Consider the following 23,597-nt stretch of genomic DNA (forward strand, 5'->3'; position numbering starts at 1 on the left):
CTGATGGCAAAAGAAGGAAAATTTAACTATCTTAGTGCTTAATTCTACATGAAAGACTTATCACATTATAAATTATGAACAAGTCATAAAGACAATTATTGCCCTAATGTATATTGCTATAATCTACTACAAAGAAAGTTAATAGTCTTCTACTGTTTAAAGTGATGAGTGGAGCAAAATTATTTATGTTGTAATTATTTAAGTCTAGTACAATTGTAAGTACCTTATTAATCAAACATAAAGTGGAAAAAAGAGAATACTGATGTGAAATATAAAAGCAAATTTTTATCCAACAACAATAAAAAAAAAGTGCAATACCATCGTGTAATTGCTGACTCACAGCAACCGTACAGCAACGAGTAGAACAGCCTTGCTGGATATCCTCTGCCCCTCGTGGTGCAATACGTCACTTGTCAGGATGCTAGCTGCAAGGGTTTTTATTTTTTGTTTGGTTGTTGCTTTTGCATTGCTTTGGTTTACTTTTTGTATGTCCAATTAGATTTCTAAAGCTATAACCTTCATGGAAGTAAACTACCACCTCTCTCCCCTAGACAGTGACTGGTGGGTTTGAAAAACTAAGCATTCATTTAGCAACCCAATGCTTCACTTCAGCATGAAACTACTGAGACCCCACGACTCCTTAGTGTTATCTCTTAAATTCAAGCCAAACTCAACTTCCATTGATTCAATTCTGACTCATAGTGACACTATGCAACAAAGGAGAAGTGCTTTTGTGGGTTTTGGATACAGGAAATCTGTACAAGGGTGGATGGGTTTCATCTTTCTCCCGGGGGTCGGCTGGTACTTTAGAACTACTGGTCTTGTAGTAATCAGGCCAAAACATAACTTATTATGCCACCAGGGCTCCTTAACAGCATTCTAAATTTCCCAAAATTGGAAAAATGTATCTCATACCAATCTAGGCTCATGTCTGGATGAGCTTAGGTCAATGAGTACATGCCATTCACAAATAGGCTCTCCAAGATTTCTGGCCCCTTGCCAGTTGTCTTAGTGCTGCTATAAATAGAAATGCCTAAGGTGGGAGGCTTTAAGAAACAAAGTTCATTTTCTGACAATTTAGATGGCTAGAAGTCTGCACTCTGGCTGTCCACTCCAGGGACGGGTTTTCACTCTGGTGGCTATGGAGGAGGTCCTCTCAAGAATATTCCTAAGATTTCCACAGCACATTAAAGATAACCTCACCAGACAGGTATTCTGTATTGAAACAGAAATGTCAACATATTGAAAAACAATGTGTCACCTTTAACATCATTACAGTTATCTATATTTTTGGAGACTAGACCCCAACAGAGGAGGCAGAACTAGTAACCCTCTAGTACTAATACACTAAAGTGTTCAAGAGGGCCATGTGGTTTCAAAGTGAAGCTTCCATAGTAACTACAGTAATTATAAATCAATTGCATTTGGATTATTGCTCATTTGATGAGCTAAAACACAGTATCTACTCAGACACAGAGAACATGGTCCATCCGACTTTAGCCCTCTTTGCTAAGCCAAGTCATTTTAAAATAGATAAGTGGGCATTCTTTCCTGGAGAAGACCTAGAAGAGTAGACAAGCGAATGCAGACTATTTAGAAGGGATGGGTCTCAGTGGGTAAAAGTTTATTATACATATAAATGAAGGAAAATATTTTTGTATTACTGTGCTAAAGTCATTTACTTACAAGGCTGTTATATAATAGTAAATGCTACCTTATTTGGGGAAGTTTTCATATTGTCCAGTATTTGTTGTTGTTTTATCTCCCAGGAGATTTAGGGGTAAGACAATGTTTATAACTTCACATCAAGAAGTGAACAAAAAGGGAAGAAATTGGACTGGTCAGGTTATTTAATGGTGGATACCTAATTGAAAATGCATTGGGTTCCATTAGGTGCAGTAGTGTTAAACTGAATCACAATTTGGTGATAGTGAATGCAGTCAAATATATTCATATATTTATCTGATTAAATGAAGGGGGTATGGGTGCTCAGGAATTAAATGATAAGGAATGTGGGTGAACTTGAGTAGTGAATTATCCCAACCCAACTAACGAGAGAGTAAGGGACTCTGAAAATTGTTCTCCCATATTTGAGTCAAACAGTAGAGGAGAACAAGGGTAGATTTCTGCTGAAAGCTTGCTCTATATTTATAAATTACTACCTTTTTTCTTTGTTATCTAGAACTTTCACTAAGTTGCATATGTGGAGAGTGGTGCTTGCCATATCCTAAGGCCACAGAGGTGGAATTACTTGTGATCAGTAGAGCTGAGGGGAGAGCAGCCTGGGGAAACAGAGCAGTTGTGGCAAAGCAGGGAAAATAACTCTAAAAGGGACTTGAAAAAGAAGAATCTTAAAGGTCTGTTTTTAAGCACAACTGAAAAAGCTCTTAGAAAAACTCATTTCTTGAGAATAAATGTTATGGAAGTCTATAATTATCACAAATTGGAAAGCTAATGAATTCTACTATCTTCATTTACACAACTGTTACTTAATTTACAAACAAAAATAATGCAAAGGAAACAGAGGAATGCTTTTATATTTCAAAAGTGTATTAGGTAAAGTGTGATATAACGATTGATAATTTCATTGATGACTCCGGCAAAACATGATCTGCTACTCAGCTAAATGTACTCTTCCATTCCCATGTCCCAGGTACCTGTCAGTGTGTCATGCTGTTGTGCCTAGTGGGGTGTTGTCACTATGAAAGCTATGCCACCAGTGTTTCAAAAACAAGTGGTTCATTGGACATTCCAGACACACAAATTAGGTAGAGAAAAGGTGAATGACCTATTTCTGAAAATGAGTCAATGAATATCCTTTGCATTACAACAAAACATTGCCCAATTCCATCCCGAAAAATGAATCCTTCATGGTCAAAGGCACTATACAGTGATTATAATAGTGGCCTCAAATGTACCAAAGATCACAAAAGTGGAGCAATGTGGGGGGAGACCAGATGCTCCCAGCCATCCTCCCAGTTGCCAGACTGCAGGAGGCCCCACTCCCTGCTGTTAAAGACAATGGGACACCTGCAGACATCTATTTGGTGCCAGTAGGTGGGGTTTACATCTTACTGATAAAGGTTCCTATGGAGATCTAGGGAATAGGTCAAAGTTAAGCCTCCATCCTAAACCTAGGATCTGCCCATCTTGTCACATGTATAACCCCAATCCCTCCCCTTCCTATTGCGTGTATATCCCTAGACCACCCCCTCTCATTACTGTATTACCCAAAGGACAGCCCCTTCCAGTGACGTATGTCCTCACCTGTAACTAGGGGGCTTGCAAGTCCCTAGAGTATATAAAAGGCCTGGGCTAGCATTACATCTCTCTCCCTCTCTCTCCCTCCATGTGGACCATCATGCGGGGCAGAGGTGAGCATGTTACCATGAAACGTGTCTGACTCCATTTATTTCAATACTTCACTTCTATCTCTCATGCTCTCCATGACTTTACTATGATCTTTACTTATTATCACTGTACAATTGCGCCTACTGGACCCGTAATGATGTGTTAGGGGCTGGCTTCCCCTAACAGAGCAAGACCTTGCAAGGTTATGTTATTGTTGTGTATGAGTGGGGATTCCTGTGATAGCAACAACCACCAAAATCCTTTCATTGTGGCCCTTTAATGTTCTCTTTGCCATCGAGACCACGTAACGAATGAGCCACGTAGATAAAAAATAACAAAACACCTGGACTGTCATTAAACAAAAAAAGAAAATGTTTTATCTCAGCATTAACATGTCTTGTTCCCTATTAGGAAGAGATTCTTTACATTGAAGTTTTTTCAAAGTATTACTAAACCCTGGGTCCCTGTCATTACCATGGATATATAACAACTACAGGCTGCTGCTTTCTATACAGCTGTTTTCTACTATCTATTAACTTTAAACTACAAGTCTAAAGATGAAAATTATATCTCAATTACTGTTTAATTTAAGATATTTATTTGTATTGGTGCTATTTGTTGGAAGTTCATAATCGATATTCACAATCAAATAGTTTGGGATATATAATAATACATTATCTATTATATATGTATTATTGAATCTGTATTTATTGAATGTAAAATATGTATAATAATACCAACTAAAATGGAATTGACTGTAGCATGAAGAAAGCATACTGGGGATTTATTTATTGAAGACAAAAAGCATCTTAAAAGGAATTCAAAACACTCGTAAGACTTCACAGTTCTCAAGAACCTATTACATTCCAACTCTTTACAATCCAAAATTTCTGGACTCCTCAAGCTAACTTTCTTGTTAGTTTTTCTTTTTATTTTTTTTTAATATGGAACGCTTCACGAATTTGCGTGTCATCCTTGCGCAGGGTCCATGCTAATCTTCTCTGTATCGTTCCAATTTTAATACATGTGCTGCCGAAGCGAGCACTCTTGTTAGTTTTTCTATCCTAGCAAATGTGCCACAAAATTTTTTTTAAATATTCTCACAGATATTAAAATGTTTGCCAATCAATTTATTAGCTAAATAGGGATTTTAAATAGAAAGTTAAATACCACTGTAACATTCTAAAGTCATACTTGTAAAAGTAACCCATTAAGCATAAGCTTTGAAATGACACCAGTGTGTATTATCAGCTGCCAGTTCTTAAGAGGAACAGTGAAGGCATGGACTAATCCAGGCATATAAATGAGTATTCTTGACCAAGGATTCAAGAAGTTCTTCCTTAGAACTTCTACATACTCAAAATTGTATTCCACATGCCTCATCTCAATGAGTGAGCAAGGAGACTGAAGTAATCGCTTGTCATTATATGTTGTCATTAAGAGGGCAAGAGAGAGAAGCTGTTCTCCTATTTCATATCATGATGAGAAATTAGAAAACAATTTTATGTCATTGCCAATGTTAAGAGATGGAGAGCCAAGTGTTTATCAGTGCAATATAAATAAAATAGGTAGGTTGGGAGACACATTCATACCATTAAACCCAGAAAGTTTATCATGACACAATAATCAACTAAAATTTTTTTTCAACCTTTATGATATCTACTGTATTATTCCAATACCTCTTTTTCTTTCTTTCTTTACTTTTTTTCCCTCCTGCTGAATCAGTTTTGTGCTTCTGTCAATTAAAAGAAATAGAATGTTGTTACAGGAAAAGAGAATGTAACAAGACACGCACCATTGTTCAGTCAAGGTCAACCAACATCCTCAGATCTAAAAAAGGAAGAGCTACACAATGACTTTACCCTATTTTCTCCTCCCTTGGCTTCCTTGGCCTTAGTAATACAGAGGACTCAAACTGCAGAAGTACTTCATCCTGAAAATTTGAAGTCTAACTCTTGGCATTTTTCTACACTTGCTAGTTACTTAATGCTTCATTGAGAAATGAAGTCCCTGTAGCCATGCTTAATAATTTAAATTTTCTACTGCAACAATAAATTTATAAAATACAAGATATATAATTCCACAATAAGGAACATTAGTAATCTCTTATGTGTAGCAGATTTTACTCTTGAGGGGCCAGAAGGTTGTCACGGAAATACTGCCTCACATAAATAGAAATGTATGCCTAAAATGCTTTCAAATAAAGCCATAACATTGATCTTGAATATTCTATGGATAGAACTACAATCCTGATTTTGAATATCATAATGTCACTGAGATTTGGAAATGGGAGTCAATTTATAGACCTGAATAACACAATTCTATGTATATTTCCTTTACATTTTTAACTAAAAGCACTTCACTTTTTTCTGATAGTAAAGGAATGTGTACTAATTTCAGCTTTTTACACACACATGAAAAAATTATAAAATGTTAAATCACCAGAAATCATGTAGGCCATTAGCTACAAACAACATTTTGTTAAAGAATATCGCTGAACTTTCTATATGACCATATATATCTATTAGCACCACCCACCGTTTGTCAATTTGTCATACATACAGTGTTGGCTTGCATGTTGCTGTAATGCTAGAAGCTACATCACCACTATTACAAATACCAGTAAGTTCAACAAAAAAGAACTATTTCTGTGGAACCAGACTAAGATAAGCTATAAAGAGTGAATAGCCTGTTCATTTCTGAATGATTATCCACTGAAACCTTATGAATATTGGAATATTGTCAGATATACTAAAAAACTTATGAATTGTAGCACAACATTGTCAGATAGAGTACCTGAAGATAAATTGCTTAGGTTGGAACATAATACAACTGAGGAAACATGCTTTCTTAAAGCAGAGTCAACTAGAGTGATATGGATGGAGAAAAGCCTTCAGGATCTACATGTGCTGATAGGCACAACTCAAAATAATAAGAATTGGAATGTAGAAGGTACAAAGTATGAATCTAGAATTATAAAATGTCATGAAATGGAAAGCATAAAAATCACTATCCTAGGCATTAGTGTACCACTATTGGTCATCTTGAATCAGATAATTCAGTGCATAACTATGCCAGGATTGAAACATAAAAGCAAAATATTATCACATTCAATGTCAGGAAGAACATTTCAAGATCTATCGTGCAGTGCAATGTTTTCCATGATAGGATAACGTGTACAAACATAAATGTGTATCCTGCTAATATATTTATTATTCAAATTTACATACCAACCACTAAGAAAAAATGAACAATTCACCCAATTTCTTCAGGCTGAAATTGATAAAACATGTAGTTTAGATGTATTTTTAAGTAGGAAACAAAGACAATAAATAGTAGTAGGGAAAATGTAGCTGTGGTGACAGAAACAAAGGCTGTAATCTCATGACAGAATTTTGTAACACCCATAACTACTTCATTACAAATATCTTTTTCAACAACATAAATGGCTACTCCCCCAGATGAAATACCCAAGAATGAAATTGACTACATTCATGGGAAAAGAAGCCGAGTATCGGCTGCCAAAATGAGGCCAAGAGCTGAGTATGGAATGGACCATCAATTGCTCCTCTAATTTCAAGTTAAACCTGAAGGAAATTAAAACAAGTCTGCTGAGCCAAAATGTGAATTTAAGAATATCCCAGTTGAATAATGAGAACGTCTCAAAGGTAGACTTAATTCACTGAACACTAATGACAGAAAAACTGACTAGTGATGGCTTTGACATCATGAATGGCATATAAGAATTAGGGAAAAGGTATTTAAAAAGAGACAGGAAAAAAGGGAAAGGCCAAAATGATGTCAGAAGAGACTCTGAGCTTGTCCTCAATTGCAGAGTAGCTAAAGCAAATGGGAGAAATGATGAAGTAAAAGAGCTAAGGAGAAATTTTTAAATGGCACCCTGATAAGACAAAGTAATAATGAATACGCAAAGACTTGGAGTTACAATGCCAAAAATGAAGCAGATCTCAAGTCTAAAGAACTAAAACACAATTCAAGCCTTAAGTTGCAATCCTAAAAGATTTAATGGGCAACATTTTGAATGATGCAGAATCAAACGAAGATGAAAATAACACATAGTCACTGTACCAAAAGCAACCAGTCAACATTCAACCATTTCAAGAAGTCGCATATGATCAGGAATCAATGGTAGTAAAGGAGGAAGTCCACACTGCCCTAAAGCCATTAGCCCCAAACAAGCTTTGCTTGCTGAAAATGAAGAGAATTTTCAGCATTTGTTAATGAAAATTAAGAACTCTAGAACTCAGTATGGATTGCAACTCAATATAAAGAGAAGCTAAATCCAAACAACAGTGACAATTGATAATGTCATGATAAACGGGTAAATGATTAAGTTGCCACGGATTTCATCTGGCTTGGAACCACAGTCAATGTTCACGAAAGCAGCAGTCAAGAATACAAATGGTACACTGTGCTGTGTAATGTGTTGCACAAGCCCTCCTTAAAGTATTGAAGGGCCACCTGGTTAGTTTGAGGAGTAGGGGGCACCTGATCCTAGCCATGGTATTTTCAGTTATCTAAATGCATGTGAAAACTGAACACTTGAATAAGGAAGACTGAAGAACTAATGAATTTGAGTTGCAATGTCAATAAAGGATAGAGAAAGTACCATGGGCTCCTGGGAAAAAAAGCAATCGGTCCTGGAAGAATATAGAAAAAATATATAGGAAACCAAGCTGGTGAGATTTTTCTCAAGTGCTTTAGACATGAAATCAGGAGAGTTTAATTTCTGGAGAAAAACATAATTCTGATAAAGTGAAGGGCAGAGAAAACGAGGAATATCTTCCTCAACAGCAGTTCTCAACCTTCCTAATGTCACAACCCTTTAATACAGTTCTTCATGTTGTGGTGACACCCCCAACCATAAAATTATTTTTGTTGCTACTTCAAAACCATCATTTTGCTACTGTTATGAATTGTAATGTAAATATCTGATATGCAGGATGTATTTTCATTATTACAAATTGAACATAATTAAAGCATAGTGATTAGCCACAAAAACCAATATGTAATTATATATTGTGAAATATTTCTTTCTAATGACAAATAAATTAAATTTTGTCTTGAAGCATGGTATAGCATGGGTAATAGTCTTTACACCCGGTACTCATGTGTGGGTGTATCTGCATGTGGGCGGACCCACCTGGACATGGATAGGGGAGCTGTGTCTCAGTTCCCAATACCATCGGAAATGTGTGTTTTCCAATGGTCTTAGGAGACCCCTGTGAAAGGGTTATTCAATCCCCAAAGGAATCGCGATGTAACAATGGGCTAAACATAACAACTGGGAGAACAGCTCAGAACCTGGCAAAGTTTCTTTCTGGTGTGCCCAGGGTTGCTGGATGTTACCTAACAACAACAATCTATGTGTTTATCAGTATTATTATTTTTCCATATTTTACAACATTCAATGTATCCGGTCATCTACAATTCTATAGTTTGTTACCATCAAGTGGGATTGCTATTGGTTCCCCCTTCTGCCTGCCCCCTCCCCATACCTCAGGGAATCCTTACACCCATTACTATTTCTAAAGGGTTCATCTATATTGGATTTCATGCATGAACGATCTTAATTATACAAATGAATATACACAGATCTCACAATATTAGCAAGGTAAAATTAAGACCATAATAGGAGGGGAAGAAAAATATTAAAGAACTAGAGGGTGGTTAGTTCTTTAATGCATCCTCCCCCACACTATCATGACCCCAATTCTACCTTTCATAATGCTATACTGCACCCTGGACATATCATCCCTTCCCCGTGGCCCTTCTGTGAGGAACTGTCCAAATATCTTACAAGTGTGTTTGGGGTCTTCACTTGGTCTACACTCTTTCACATCAACCTGACTGCTTGTGTTTGAATTGCTGATACCATTCCCAAAGATAGACACCTCAGGATCACACAGTCTGGTGCCTTACCTGAGTAAAAGAAGAACTCATTCTAATAATGTGGCAATGCATCATACTCATCTTCCCGACATAATCGCTGAGGACAAAATGGGTTCAAAAGCAAATGTGAAAACAGAGGATAGTGTCAGGCTGAGCATCTGGGATCTTACAGGCTTGACGTTAAACCAGCTGCCATCTAGCAGGGAAGCAACAAAGCTCACATGGAAAAAGCACACCAATCTGTGTGATCGTGAGGTGTTTATGGGAATAGGTATCATAAATTCAAAAACAAGCGATCAAATTGATGTGAAGTAGCATAGACAAAGTGGAGATCCAATATGTTTTATTTACAATGTCATATTATATACTAATATTGAATTATTCTAAAGTTATCAATAAGATAATGCAGGTTTGTTTTTTTTTCAGGTAACTGTAAATTCTGCCAGCAGTTTTGATTGTTGCAAAACATTTCACAAATCTATCCAAATATGTTTAATTCATTTCTTTGGTTAGACATAGAGGCTCACCTGCTGGTGCTGTATACATCTTTACAGTGACCTTATTTTTCTTCTTAATGGCATATGAAACATTTAATCATAAGAAAAAAAAGTTTGTAGTTTTGCACTGAATCTACACTAAAATAATTTTCTTGGAATAAAGAAATAGCTGATAAGAAAAATAATTTGATAACTATTTTTGATAATTGTCAAAATTATCCTGATAATTTGGTCAGGAGAGTTTTAATGAAAATTTCCAATGTTTATTAATATCTTGCAATTATATTGAAAAATAGCAAACTGATTTGAGAGAAAAAACTGGGTTTATAATCCCTCTAATAGCCTCAGCTTTTCTAGGGGTGAAGATGCCATGGCCCTTTATATTCCCAGCATATTTTATACTTCTGAGTCCCTTCATAGTTATTAGTACATTTGATACTGAAATATTAATCACATTCTACTATCCATGCACTAGTTGCAACACATAATTACCCTCATTTTACAGATGAGGAAGCTTTGGCCCAAAGAGGTTAAGTGACTTGGTCTTAATCACCCATTTATTAACAGAAACCAGAAAAATAATCTACTTATTTTCAATCTCTTAAATGCAATTGCTTTTGTCATGGGGCAATTGGAAATGGGGAGGGAGGTGACAAAGGTAAACGAAGGAAAAAAGAGTAGATTGACATGGAGGAAAAATACTATTAGCAGCTAAAACATGAAAAGCCATCAAACTAGAAATTAAACCCATGAAGAAACACGACAAGGCCATAAGTGATTAAATGGCTCATGCATGCACATAATCACAGATAGGCCCTTAGATATTAAAAGTCCAATTTTATTTTGTAGATGAAGGGCCAGTTCTACATCTGAAGCATAGATTTCATCTATTCAAAGATTCTTTCCTTCATCAAATACTCAAAGGTAAATATCTCTCATTATATCATTTATATAAGGTCTGGATAAATGTATTTTGGATGGACAGATGGGAAGATAGAAAGCTAGAGATAGGCGAAACTGTATCTTGTTCAGGAACACTAGCATTTCCACATTATATACACAAAACAGAACACCATCAGAAATGTCAATGAATGGCCAGTTTTTGAAATGCCAGCTTAATTATATACAAGCAAATTAAGTTTCTCAAATAATTTCATTTTGGTTTCAAGACCCCATACAAATGCATCTGTGTTTTAGGAGGATCTACCCTGAAGCTGACATATTAAAACTTCCATTATCACATAATGCAATATCCTTGTGAAAACCAGACTAGACAGGCAAAATCTGCTAGAGTCTGAAATATTTTTCTTTTATGATCATGAACAGACATTCGCAACAGCACGCTTAAGATGCAGAATTGTAGCCCCCAAAAGCAACTTATTATTAAAGGAGTTTTTTTCTATGTGAATTAGAATTTGCATGTCCATATTAACAACATAGAAAATCTGTGATACACTGTAAATTAGGTTTCAAGAAATGCACAATGCTCACATATGTTCATCTCTGTATACGTGTGCAAGACCCTGTACTCTGTACAGAAGCATTTCTTCTGACTCTGAAACATCGCTGCGATGATTTTTAAGATGTGCTGCAGTTCGATGCCAGGTGTCTTATTTGCAACCCTGAGTACTCTCACCAACATTTCTTAATGTTTCTAATAGTTGCTGAAAGGCTGGGATTCAATTTGTTGTTAACTCTTTAATTGCCTTTGCTCAGAGATCCAGTATTTTAATCTTAGGAGAAAATTCTCTTGAGAAGAAAATAAATACTATTGTAACTTAGCTATCTGTTGGAGTGCAAGAAAAACAGCAGATGAAAGCGACTCTCTCCCATCCATGCCATGACACAGGTGGGTAAAATAGTTTAAAAATGAAAGGCTCAATTATGTTTCAGTCAAACAGTTTCCAGTATAAAGATCTAGGGGGAGCATTACCCAATTTTGCTTTAATCTGTTCTCTTAATTTCCTGACCAGCCCACTGGAAATTGTTGGCTGTTCACAGTCACAAAGCCTTACAACTGAGCATTTACCCAGCAGGTATAAATTCTTGGATGGCTTCACTCAGGGGATTAGGCCATTACTGCTTCTTCTACAGTCATGAGAGTCTATTTATAGTCTCCTGAAGTGTCCACCACTAATATTTATATTGCTTGGCCTAATGTGAACAATAACATCATATATTTTTATAGGGTAATAGAATTTACAATACATTTTTGACACCTAATAATTTATTTTACCCTCATAACAGTCTTTTCTGGCACATAGAATAGATGGTTTTATCCCATTTTCACAAATGAGAGAGGTAGATTTCAGGAACGTTAAGTAAATTATTCTGAACAACACAGATGGCAAGGTGTGGTACTCTGAGACTGGCATCAATATCTCGAAAAGTCTATTCAAGGACTCTTTCCACTATTATCACTGCAGGGCTAGAATCTGGACTCTAGATAGTTCTATGGCATAGTTTTGAATCTCAATATATGGCAATTATGTAAACCCTGACCTAAAGAGGAGTGTTTACCATAAACATTCCATCTCTCACTGAGAAGGAACTAAGTTAACATTGTGTGTAATGCCTAACATTCTAGTCACTTCTACATGTCATCTACATTAATCAAGCTAAAACAAGAAACACTTACAGAAGTACTTCAATCAAGACACTACTAGAAATTTCACAAATATAACCCATGGTTGTTAGGATTCAGTCAGGCCAATATTATCATCCTAACATGACAAAATGTAAACTTAAGGCTAAAAAGGCTAAACAATCGGCTTGCCCAAATTGCCACATTCAGTGGCAGAGTCACAAGGTAAACCAGGTCAGGGGCCTGAGTATTGTTTGAAGAACTACTGAGCATATGTTATAAATGCCATCCATAGACAGGCTAGAAACCATCAAAACGAGATAACAACAAAAAACATTTGTTGAAAGTTCAGACACTACTAAAAGCAAAACCCAATGCTTCATAAATAGCTACCATAAGAAAGAAAATCAATTTTTTATTTCTTTCACAATTTTGAATCATGTTATGGTCAACACAGTATCTACGACATATTCTGTGTAAGAATACCTGTTTTAAAATGATTACACTAAAATTCAAGAAAGCTAATTCACCTACGATCCCATTGTTGGTTTTTGAAAAGTACAGTTTTTTTTCTAATTATGTTCATTTTGTTACCTATGAACTAGCTTTCAAAAATAGGGTGGGGGTCCAGGAAAATTGTATGAGAGAGACAAATCTGCTAGGTTGTAGATTACCAATGAATGGCAGGGATTACAAAATGTACAATACAAAAATGATCACTTAAATATCTCTGTTGGAAGCTTCACTAAAGAATGCAGTACTTTAAACTCTAGAAAGGCTACAACCAACAAACAAGATCCGGTGACTATCTAATAAAGAATGACTAGGCAGTACTGGAAAGAGCCCTGGTGAGGTTCAGCAAGAAGCGTTCCGCTACTCACCAAAAGATTGGCAGTGCCACCCCAGCAGAGTCTCTGGCAGAGAACTATTTGGCAGTGTACCCCGAGTAAGAACTGGGCTTTCCAAACCCTACCTGGCAGTCCTACTCCATGGAATTGTTATTGAGTTGGAATTCAACTGACAATATTTTGAAGCTTTTGTTAGCTTGTTTATTGTTTTTGTTATGGTTGGATGACTAGAATGAGACTAGACATTCTGTATCTAATAGATAATTAAGTACCATTTAACTTTGAAGTGGTCAATGTATAACTGATATTATCATAAGTATGACACTCGATGGAAGTTCTCTAGATTTATGAACGGCATCCCTTTACTGAAGCTAGAGCAGTGTTACAATTATGATGAAGAAAGAGTGCTGTTTTTTGAGGACAACAACATTTGGAAAATGTCAAAACACAATGATAATGTGTTCCATTTGGGCCAACAGTATACCTTTATTTGAATGGATTGATCAATGAAATATAACCATATTCTGTGTCTAACAGTCTTGGCCTCCAGGTACATGGTCCTCGTTTTATTAGAAAAGATTATATATATATATATATATATATATATATATATATATATATATATATATATATATATATATATATATTGCTTTGGGCCAGCACCCCATTATCAGGAACATGGGTGCTGGCATCTGATGTCTGTTTGTACACAATAAAAAAGCCAGTATCAACTGGATCACAAATGTCTACTTATTAATCATTGTTTAGCTTTCTACTTCTATTTATAAGAGGAAGGTACAAAAGTGAGCAGCAGATTTCACTTCCATTGTAGATATCTAAGGAATTGAATGTAAAGTTTTGATTTGCCTAGACATGGTCTTATATCCAAAAGGCCTAAAGGGCCCAGGGAAGTCATATCAATGAATGAAGTGGCATGAAGAAAAACAATGGGAAATTGCATCAACTATGGAAAACTGAAACATGCAAGCTGCTTATTGAGGAATTGAGTTCCAATGCTTGAAGAAGCCCAAGAGACCGTTTTGCAGGTGGATTAGAGTATTCGGCTATTTTTTGAGATTCCTGCAGAAACCCACACCAGAGGGCCAGGTGACATGTTGACAGTGTGATATATTCCTTATCCACTTAGACCTCATCATACACATTCAAATACTCTTTAGCCCCTATAGCCGTCAGGCATTCTTGAAGATTTAGTTATTATTAAAATATGCCCATTAATGGTTACAAAAGAAAGTGGTCTATCAGGTATGAGAAAACAGTATTACAGGCACCATTCAAATCTGGTAAGGGCAAAATTCTGTCCTCAGATAAACTCAAGATACATTGTTGTCTCCAGGGGAGTTCTGGACAGGAACCAAAGCGATGGCGGTGAGTTTTATGCTTATTCTGACAATACAATAAAATGACCTGCAGGTTTGAATAGCAGACAGCACTGACAACAAAGAATCATTACTGCGCTCCACCTGTATGGCCAGCATGTCCTGTCCAAAAGCAGTATAGAAGACAGGGGTAGATCGCCAGGTGTCCATCTATGACTGTCACCACGAAGAAGTGAACTAAAACCAGACAGGCAGGATACATTAGGAACATTAACCATTGTTTTAAAAATCATCAACTTTCATGATTACAGTCACTGATTACAGTCATTCATTCAACACATCGACTAAGGGACACTCTGGACTCAATAATGTGGATAGAAACTGCTGAACTCAGCATAAATGACCTTGCAATCATGGAAGTTCAGTGTCATGGGGTATTAAGATATTTTCAATATGGGGTCAACATGGTTTAAAGTTCACAGCATATTCTCCGTTCTTGTCCTTTGCTAATGGGATACAATTTGGAACATCTTGATTCCACAATAGTGATGGCCGTCTCCCCGATGGTTTATGTAATAATGCTAACATTTATCATTTTTATATTTGCTCATTAAACTGTTAGGGCTTCTGCATGATGAAAGGTAGGAAAAATTATTCATGCCAGAACTCTGTCATCAAATATTTCTCAGACTTCCACACTTTAGCTAACTGGTTCTTGCCAAAGCTACTCAAATTGCAAGAGCTTCCTCCTCAAATATTGCTACACATGCACTTGAAGATATGTTAATTCTTTGCTCATTTATTATGTTGTACGTAGATTCACTGTTTTACATGAAATATGAAGGTCATCTTAGCATCCTGTATTATTACTGATTATTAAAGACAATAATATTTTTTTAAGTCCGAATTCTCACCATTTCCAAACTAACTATATTTCTAGGTCAATTTTTTATGGGGAAAAAAAGACATTTTTAAGACCTAAGGAAAGCTATGATTGCAGGAAGAAAATGTTAAAATAAATACTAAAACGTATATTTGGTAAACAACATAAAGTGCCTGTCAGGTCTGCTCCACAAAGTCCATTTGGATGACAGATGTTAGTTAAACGGCGAAAGTGTCCGGAATAACCTCATAATGCTTTTATTATATACAGCTGGAAATTGTTGAATGAGAACTAACGTCTGAAGCCACACACCTCTTATGTGCCATGTGCTGGAGGGGTGGGATCTGGGGTAAGCACAAAAATGTTACCACAGCTTTCATAAAACAGTACTTCCATTTCCTGGTACTGTTTATTCTTCCTTTATTTTCTTTTTGTCATTTGTCTTTTAACATTGGCTAGGAAACAGATGGTAGTAATTCAATACCACAAAATATGCCACAAAGTCATTCAATGCAGCGTATTTTTCAACAGAACCTCTACCCCTCACCGCAGAAATGACTGAGTCTATGGGCACATTTGAGTCCGGGGGAGATTCTATGACTCACACTGCGTCACAACCACCGGGCCACCGAGCTTTCTCAGCTCGCAAGTGGCATCTGAGCAAAGGTTGCAACTAACTGTTAACTACACAAAGATCCCAGACTGCATACTTCTTTTGAGCAGCATGCTTGAGACATGAAGGTTTATTAATAATTGCAGTGATCTAACTTTAAAACAAATTTCCTGTAGCAAAACAAATACATTCCTAAAACTAGGCATAAAATCTGGTCCTGAGTGACTCGTTAAGTGCCCTTATTCTGTTAAAAAACAGTAACAACAACAAAAATAGCTAAGAGCCACCAATCTGTCCAGGAACTGTGTAGTACAGTCTGCGTCCGGGCGTGCTGGTGTCCCTGTGAATTAGGCATTGGGCTGCTAATGGCAAGGTCAGTAGTTCTAACCCATCCGTCAGTCCAGAGGAGAATGACAGGTTTCTGCTCTGCACAATATTTATTATCTTAGAAACCCTATGTGGAGCCTCTTTGCGTAGGAAGCAACTTGATGACAATGGGGCGTAGGTAATACAAGTAAAATCTCAAAGCAATCCCAAATGGGTTTTATGAATATGCTCTGTGCACTTGTGAAAAAGATAAGCTTTAGAGCATATAAGTGACTTGAAAAACGTGACAGGGCCAATAAGTACATAGAAGCAAATCCAGGCAGCCTCACTAGAATCTACATTATATTACATCACTACATATTTCGATATATACTTGACCCAATATATAAGCTGACCCGAATATCAGCCGAGGCACCTAATTTTACCACAAAGACTGCATTAAAATGTGCTGAAAGACTTGGCTTATACACGAGTACATATGGTAGATTATATTAGTATATATGACAAAATAATAGTCAAAAGAGGTTCATCTTTAGTGTACTAGCAACATAAAACAAACTTTAACAACACTTTTCAGGTAGGGATTTGATAATAGTGGCACATCAGTAAAGCTTATTATATGATAATTCTTTTCTCCTGAATCTCAATATAATAAATTCAATATTTTGGGCCTTGAAGGTCATTCAAAGTCTACATTTCTCTCAAAGTTAGAGAAGAAGAATTAGTGTTGGCTTCTTAGACAATATATCCTTGTGCACGTCACAGAGTTATTCCAATTTCAATATATTTCAGGCTGAATTTCAAAATGTTACAATAAGGCATTACCAAAGAAGTAAATTTGAGATTGCATTTTCAAAAATAATTTGTTGAAAATGTTGAAAAGATGTTTTACAGTGTTTGTTAAACAGAGGCAAGGTTTACAAAGATGTTAGTTTTCTATAAGAAATAAAAACATTAATTTTACCAATGTTGTGTTTATCTTTATTTTCTCTTTTTAAATATATTGTCAACTTCTATTACACTGTGTGTGCTTTTTATAAACTTTCCTGTTTCTAAAACATAGAGCTTATAACTTTTGAACATAAAACTCACAATTAAAATTGAAATAAATTTATCATTAAAACAACAAAAAAACAGCCAAATGAAGACTTAAAACTCAGTATTATAGAATTATATGTATTTTAAAACTCCATAGATGTTCTGTCTTATCATAAATATTAACTTACATGAGAAAGTAAAAAGTTTATATGTCATAAAATACCATTATTTAGAGAAACCAGACATTCGAAATAATTCCCAAATTGCATGGATCTATTAATTGTCTATGGGCCCCACAAAGATCAAACACTTAGAAAACAATGTATTTTCCTGTCTAATGGGAAACTTAATATATTCCGAAGGGTTTTTTGTTAGACAGATATCTCATTTTCTTTCCTCTTGCTTTTCATTAAACATCATCCATATGAAAGGCAAGAATCTTGAATTAGATGGAATGACATATCATCCATTCATTCCCTAATGAGAATGGACATCTATGAAAGGGAAACTCTTCCACTGTTTACCTCAAAGAGAGATCCAGAGAGGTTCATGATATCTAAAATCCACTTCTTCCAATGATAAGTGACATCTTCCACCATCCCAGTTCTGAGAAAGGTCACTTACACATGATTTCTGGGCTGGCCATGAATGCAGTTTCAGAATAATCTGAAAAGCAGCTAACACTCAGTCGTAAATTAGTGAGCTCGGGGACACAGTTGCCCTCAGCAGAGTTCAGAAAATGGGAAAGTTCTATGCTTCCTTACCCATTTTAACCTTTATTAAATTGCCTTCCTGTCCATAAATGCCACACAAAATCAAGCTTCACATCGTTGTGTGCAAAAGAGTGGTATGTACATAAAAGGTGAACAACGGGGCAATTTTTTCCCAGTTCTGTTAGCCTAAAATGCTAAAGAATCTTAAGGATAATCTAATTCTTAATCACCCAAAACTGTAAATGCATTATATTTCTTAATGCCATAACTTCACATGAGATGAGTTAGTCGGAAAAGTAGTTGCTGTTAGATGCAGTAGAGTCTATTCAGGCTCATAGCTATCCCCTGTGGCAGAGTGCGATGCCCTTACTTGGTTTTCAAGGGGAGCAGATTTCTATGCCTTTCTCTAATGGAACTGCTGGGTGAGTTTAATCACCACCTTTAGTTAGAAACCTAGGGGTTACCATTATACCACGATAACTTTGTTTAAAAATAAGATATAGTCAATTGTCAAATCTTGAAAAACAAAGATTTAGACATTCAATGCTGTACAGTGAGGAATAAAGTGGTAACAAACATAAACATGTCGTAATTTCATTCTACCTTCTTTACCTATGAAGGCATTTGAGCTTTGGTACTTGGATTTGAATAGTATCTCTCCCATTTAATAGCCTAATGTCTCAGAGCATTATATTTTTAGAAATAAGAGTATTAATACTTATCTTATAGTTGTTTCCTATTTATAGAGTATCTCCTATGACAGGCAATACATTCTGTGTTGCCTCTTATCCCTTTATAGACAGTTTTTTTTAAACATTTTATTAGGGGCTCATACAACTCTTATCACAGTCCATACATATACATACATCAATTGTACAAAGCACATTTGTACATTCTTTGCCCTAATCATTTTCTTTTCTTTCTTTCTTTTTTTTCCCTTTTCTTTTTTTACATTTTATTGGGGACTCATACAATTCTAATCACAATCCATACATATACATACATCAGTTGTATAAAGCACATCCATACATTACCTGTCCCAATCATTCTCAAAGCATTTGCTCTCCACTTAAGCCCTTTGCATCAGGTCCTCTTTTTTTTCCCCCTCCCTCCCCGCTCCCCCCTACCGCATGTGCCCTTGGTAATTTATACATCGTTATTTTGCCATATCTTGCTCTATCCGGAGTCTCCCTTCCCCCCCTTCTCTGCCGTCCCTCTCCCAGGGAAGAGGTCACATGTGGATCCCTGTAATCAATTCCCTTTCCAACCCACTCACCCTACACTCTCCCAGCATCACCCCTCACACCCTTGGTCCTGAAGGTATCATCCACCCTGGATTCCCTGTGCCTCCAGCCCTCATATGTACCAGTGTACAACCTCTGCCCTATCCAGCCCTGCAAGGTAGATTCGGATCATGGTAGTTGGGGGAAGGAAGCATCCAGGATCTGGGGGAAAGCTGTGCTCTTCGTCTGTACTACCTTGCACCCTGACTGACCCATCTCCTCTCCTAAACCCCTCTATGAGGGGATCTCCAGTGGCCGACACTTGGGCCTTGGGTCTCCACTTTGCACTCCCCCCTTCATTCAATGTGGTATATATATATATATATATATATATATATATATATATATATATATATATATATATATATATATATATATATATATACACACACATATTCTTTTTTTTTTTTTGCATGATACCTTATACCTGGTCCCTTTGGCACCTCGTGATCGCACTGGCTGGTGTGCTTCTTCCATGTGGGCTTTTTTGCTTCTGAGCTAGATGGCCACTTGTTCACCTTCAAGCCTTTAAGACCCCAGACACTATCTCTTTTGATAGCCGGGCACCATCAGCTTTCTTCGCCACATTTGCTTATGCACCCATTTGTCTTCAGCGATCCTATCATGGAGGTGTGCAGCCAATGATATGATGATTTTTTGTTCTTTGATGCCTGATAACTGATTCCTTTGGGATCACTCGCTCATTCAGGCTGGTGTGTTCTTCCATGTGGGCTTTGTTGCTTCTAAGCTAGATGGCCGCTTGTTTATCTTCAAGCCTTTAAGACCCCAGTCACTATCTCTTTTGATAGCCGGGTACCATCAGCTTTCTTCACCACATTTACTTGTTCACCCACTTTGGCTTCAGCAGTTGTGTCGGGAGCGTGAGCATCATAGAGTACCAATTTAATAAACAAAAGTATTCATGCATTGAGGGAGTGCTTGAGTAGAGGCCCAAAGTCCTTCCGCCACCTTAATATTAAACCTATAAATGTAGACAATTAGATCTATTTCCACATCCTCATATATATGTTTGCATGTACACGTCTTTGTCTAGACCTCCATAAATGCCCCTGACTCCCAGCTCCTTCCTCCCGCTCCCTTGACTTTCCTCCTGCTCCACCACCATGCTCCGTCCCCACCTGGGCTACAGCTATACCTCTTCTCTATGCAACCTTACCCTTGATCGTTCCCCATCAGGCCTGTCACTCCCCCCTCACTACCATTTTGGGTCCCATGTTGTTCCCTTGACAGTTTTTTTTTCTGTCTCTTTTTAAATGAAATAATGGCAGGGTTTTCCAAACACAGGTATCATTTTTGATACACTTGAAAAATAGAGAAGAATTTGGAAACCACTACCATTAGATCTTTCAATATTAAGTCACAGCACAACTTTGATAAAACAACCAGGAAAATAATCCATAGAAAATCATGTATTCCTGGCATTGCAAGTATTCAACTTCATATTTAAGGAAATGATTTATAATTTCTGCATTAACAATCGCAAATGGGAAATGTCTAGAACATTCTGCATTTCTTGGTTATTCTTATATTTTATTTGTCCATTGGCACATGTAATATACCGTATATACTCGGGTATAAGCCGAGTTTTCCAGCACAAAAAATGTGCTGAAAAACTGGGGTTCAGCTTATACACAGGTCAGTGGTGCCCCAGAGAGGTGTAATGGAACAAGCGCCTGTTATCTCACAGCTGACTACCATTTCTCCACTCTTCATTCAAAGCCCCGCTGACACTGCAGGGCTTTGAATGTTTGTTTACTCACATCTAACCAATCAGAGCCGTCCTATGACGTGTATCTTTGAATAAGCCTTTTAAAGACCATGTGCGAAGGACGTGGCATGAATGGATGTCATCTGGTCAAGATCGACTAACAAAAGGAGGAAATCTCATGAAGCCTGACATAGAGTTAATAGCAAAGTGGGTTCGAGATGCATGGGAAGACATTCCAGAAGATATGGTGCGACATGCCTTCCAGAAATGTAGTATTAGTAATGCTATGGATGGCAGTGAAGACTGCGCTTTGTATGAAAATGACAGCAGTGATGGTGATGATGGCGATCTCAGTGAGGACATGGTCTGTGATGACCTCACACCAGCTGAAGCTCTGCATTGGGATATGGATGATGATGAGGAATCCAGTTTTGAAGGATTTTAACTCTTTATATTTTAGCTTGGTTCTGATTGAGCTCAGGGAATAGTACTCTTCAGGTGTCATTGTTGATAACCTTCTTGTTTTTGTTGAACCTATTTTCCACTTACTGTGCTGATTTACTAATGTTAAATGGCTTGTGGTCCTTTCAATTTATGTTTTTTATTTAAAATAAATATTTAAATACATTACCCCACCGATGTCTCAATTTTTAGTATTTGTTTTTATTACTGAAACTCACCAATAACTTCTGCATTTTCCACCCTTGGTTTATACTTGAGTCATTCAGTTTTTCTGGTTTCCCAGGTAATAATTAGGTACCTCAGCTTATACTCACATTGGCTTATATTGGAGTATATACAGTAAGTATACTTCTCATGACATGTTTTGCTTTCCTGAAAAACTCTCAAATTGCCTATGCATTATACTCCATTTTTCTAAATGCAGTGTTGTATGCAAAGTCTACCATACTATAACTGCTACTCTATTGAGGGGCTTAGGAACTTCATGATTAGAAAAATCAAAGCATTTAGAGATGCCCCCCCCCCCATAAAACCAAAGTCACTGCATTGAGTCAATTCCGACTCATAGCAACCCAATCGGGCAGAGTAGAACAGCCCCTTGGGGTTTCAGAGACTTTAAATCTTTACAGAAACAGAAAGCTGAGGAGTAACTCGAGGTTTCGAACTGCTGACCTTGCAGTTACTTGCCAATTCATCATCCACATCACCAGGGTGAGAGATGCCTCAGATTGACAAAATAACCACAGCAGATAGCCACCCTGAGTCATAGCTGACACAGAGTAAGTAACAACAATTTCAGACAGGTACCTCCAAGTAGGACAAACAGTTGATGTTCTTGATTGCTTATCAAAATGTTAGAAATGCAAATCTACCTCAAGGTGCCTGGGGTGGGGAGCCTGGCGATCTATTTCCCAAATCTCAGTAACTAGAAACCCTGTGGAACAAAGGTCTACTCTGATAGTCCTGGGTTCATCGTAAGTGGGAGTCAGTCCTGTGGCATATAAAAACAACATGTAAATATTACTTTCATTTAAAGAATGTTAGCCTAACAATGATATACAATGGAAAATACTGCTTTTTCTTACATGTCAAAATCTCTGAAATTCTCATGAAATTTATATAAAAGACCATAATTGGTAAAGGAAAGGGTCATAGAAAAAGTAATTCTCTCAACTAGATGGGCCGACACCACGACTGCAATGACGAGCTCAAACACAGCGGTAGGATGATGCAGGATGGGGCAGTGTTTCCACCTGCAGTGTACAAGGCCGCTACGACTTGCATCCAGGTCTACGACACCTAAGAAAGCAAGGTTATCCAGTTCAGTCACTCAGTTACATTCTTTAAGAATACTTTAAGTTTTTAAGATTTACTTTTAGGACAACACTGAAGAAGAAAACAGATTTTCAAAACTCCAAAGGCTACAATTTTAAGTTGGGTTTAGAATCTGTAACTATTTTTCTTTGTCCTTTAAGATGTAATCTTTACTGTATGATCTTAAAGCATGATTGTTTCTGTTATGCCCCAAAGTCTAAATTATTTGTACTCTGATAATTCTAAGTAAATTGAGATTATAAAATAAATTGGTTCACATACCTTTGTTTGTTTCATATATGCAGAAATAAATTTATTTGACATGATATTAAAAAAAGCAAACCACCTGGAGTTAGGGGAGTTACTTTTTCTCGTAAGAATTTGATGTAGAGCATTAGACATGCCATTAGTTTCTATGGATAGCTGTTTCTTCATCTATAAAATGAAAGCACAAAACTAAATGATTTGTAAAGGTATCTGCCAGCTTCCCAATCTATGATTTGATGTAAATGTTTTACTCAGATGAATTAAATGGCAACTTTATAAATCAACCATTCAGTTCAGTGTGATGGTCTGAGGAAGGTCATGGGGGTGGAGCAGGGACCTGTTTTTTTTGGCTTAATTTTAAGAATAATTACTTTGGCCAAATTTCGAGGTAGTTGAATCTGACAGCTCGTTCTGCCTGAAACATTATTACCTGAACAA

At 36.8% G+C, this 23,597-nt stretch overlaps 1 protein-coding gene and 1 non-coding gene across 9 annotated transcripts in view; both read right to left on the reverse strand.

Moving 5' to 3' along the window:
• The window catches only part of ADGRL3 (adhesion G protein-coupled receptor L3), a 1,168,212-nt gene that overhangs the window by 1,051,215 nt on the left and 93,400 nt on the right, over window positions 1-23,597 (reverse strand). The window lies entirely within an intron of this gene.
• LOC142443980 (U6 spliceosomal RNA) lies at window positions 4,290-4,396 on the reverse strand. Its single transcript, XR_012783677.1, has one exon. It is a non-coding gene; the product is annotated as a U6 spliceosomal RNA (small nuclear RNA).

Source organism: Tenrec ecaudatus, chromosome 3 (genome assembly GCF_050624435.1).
Source record: "Tenrec ecaudatus isolate mTenEca1 chromosome 3, mTenEca1.hap1, whole genome shotgun sequence".
NCBI lineage: Eukaryota > Metazoa > Chordata > Mammalia > Afrosoricida > Tenrecidae > Tenrec > Tenrec ecaudatus.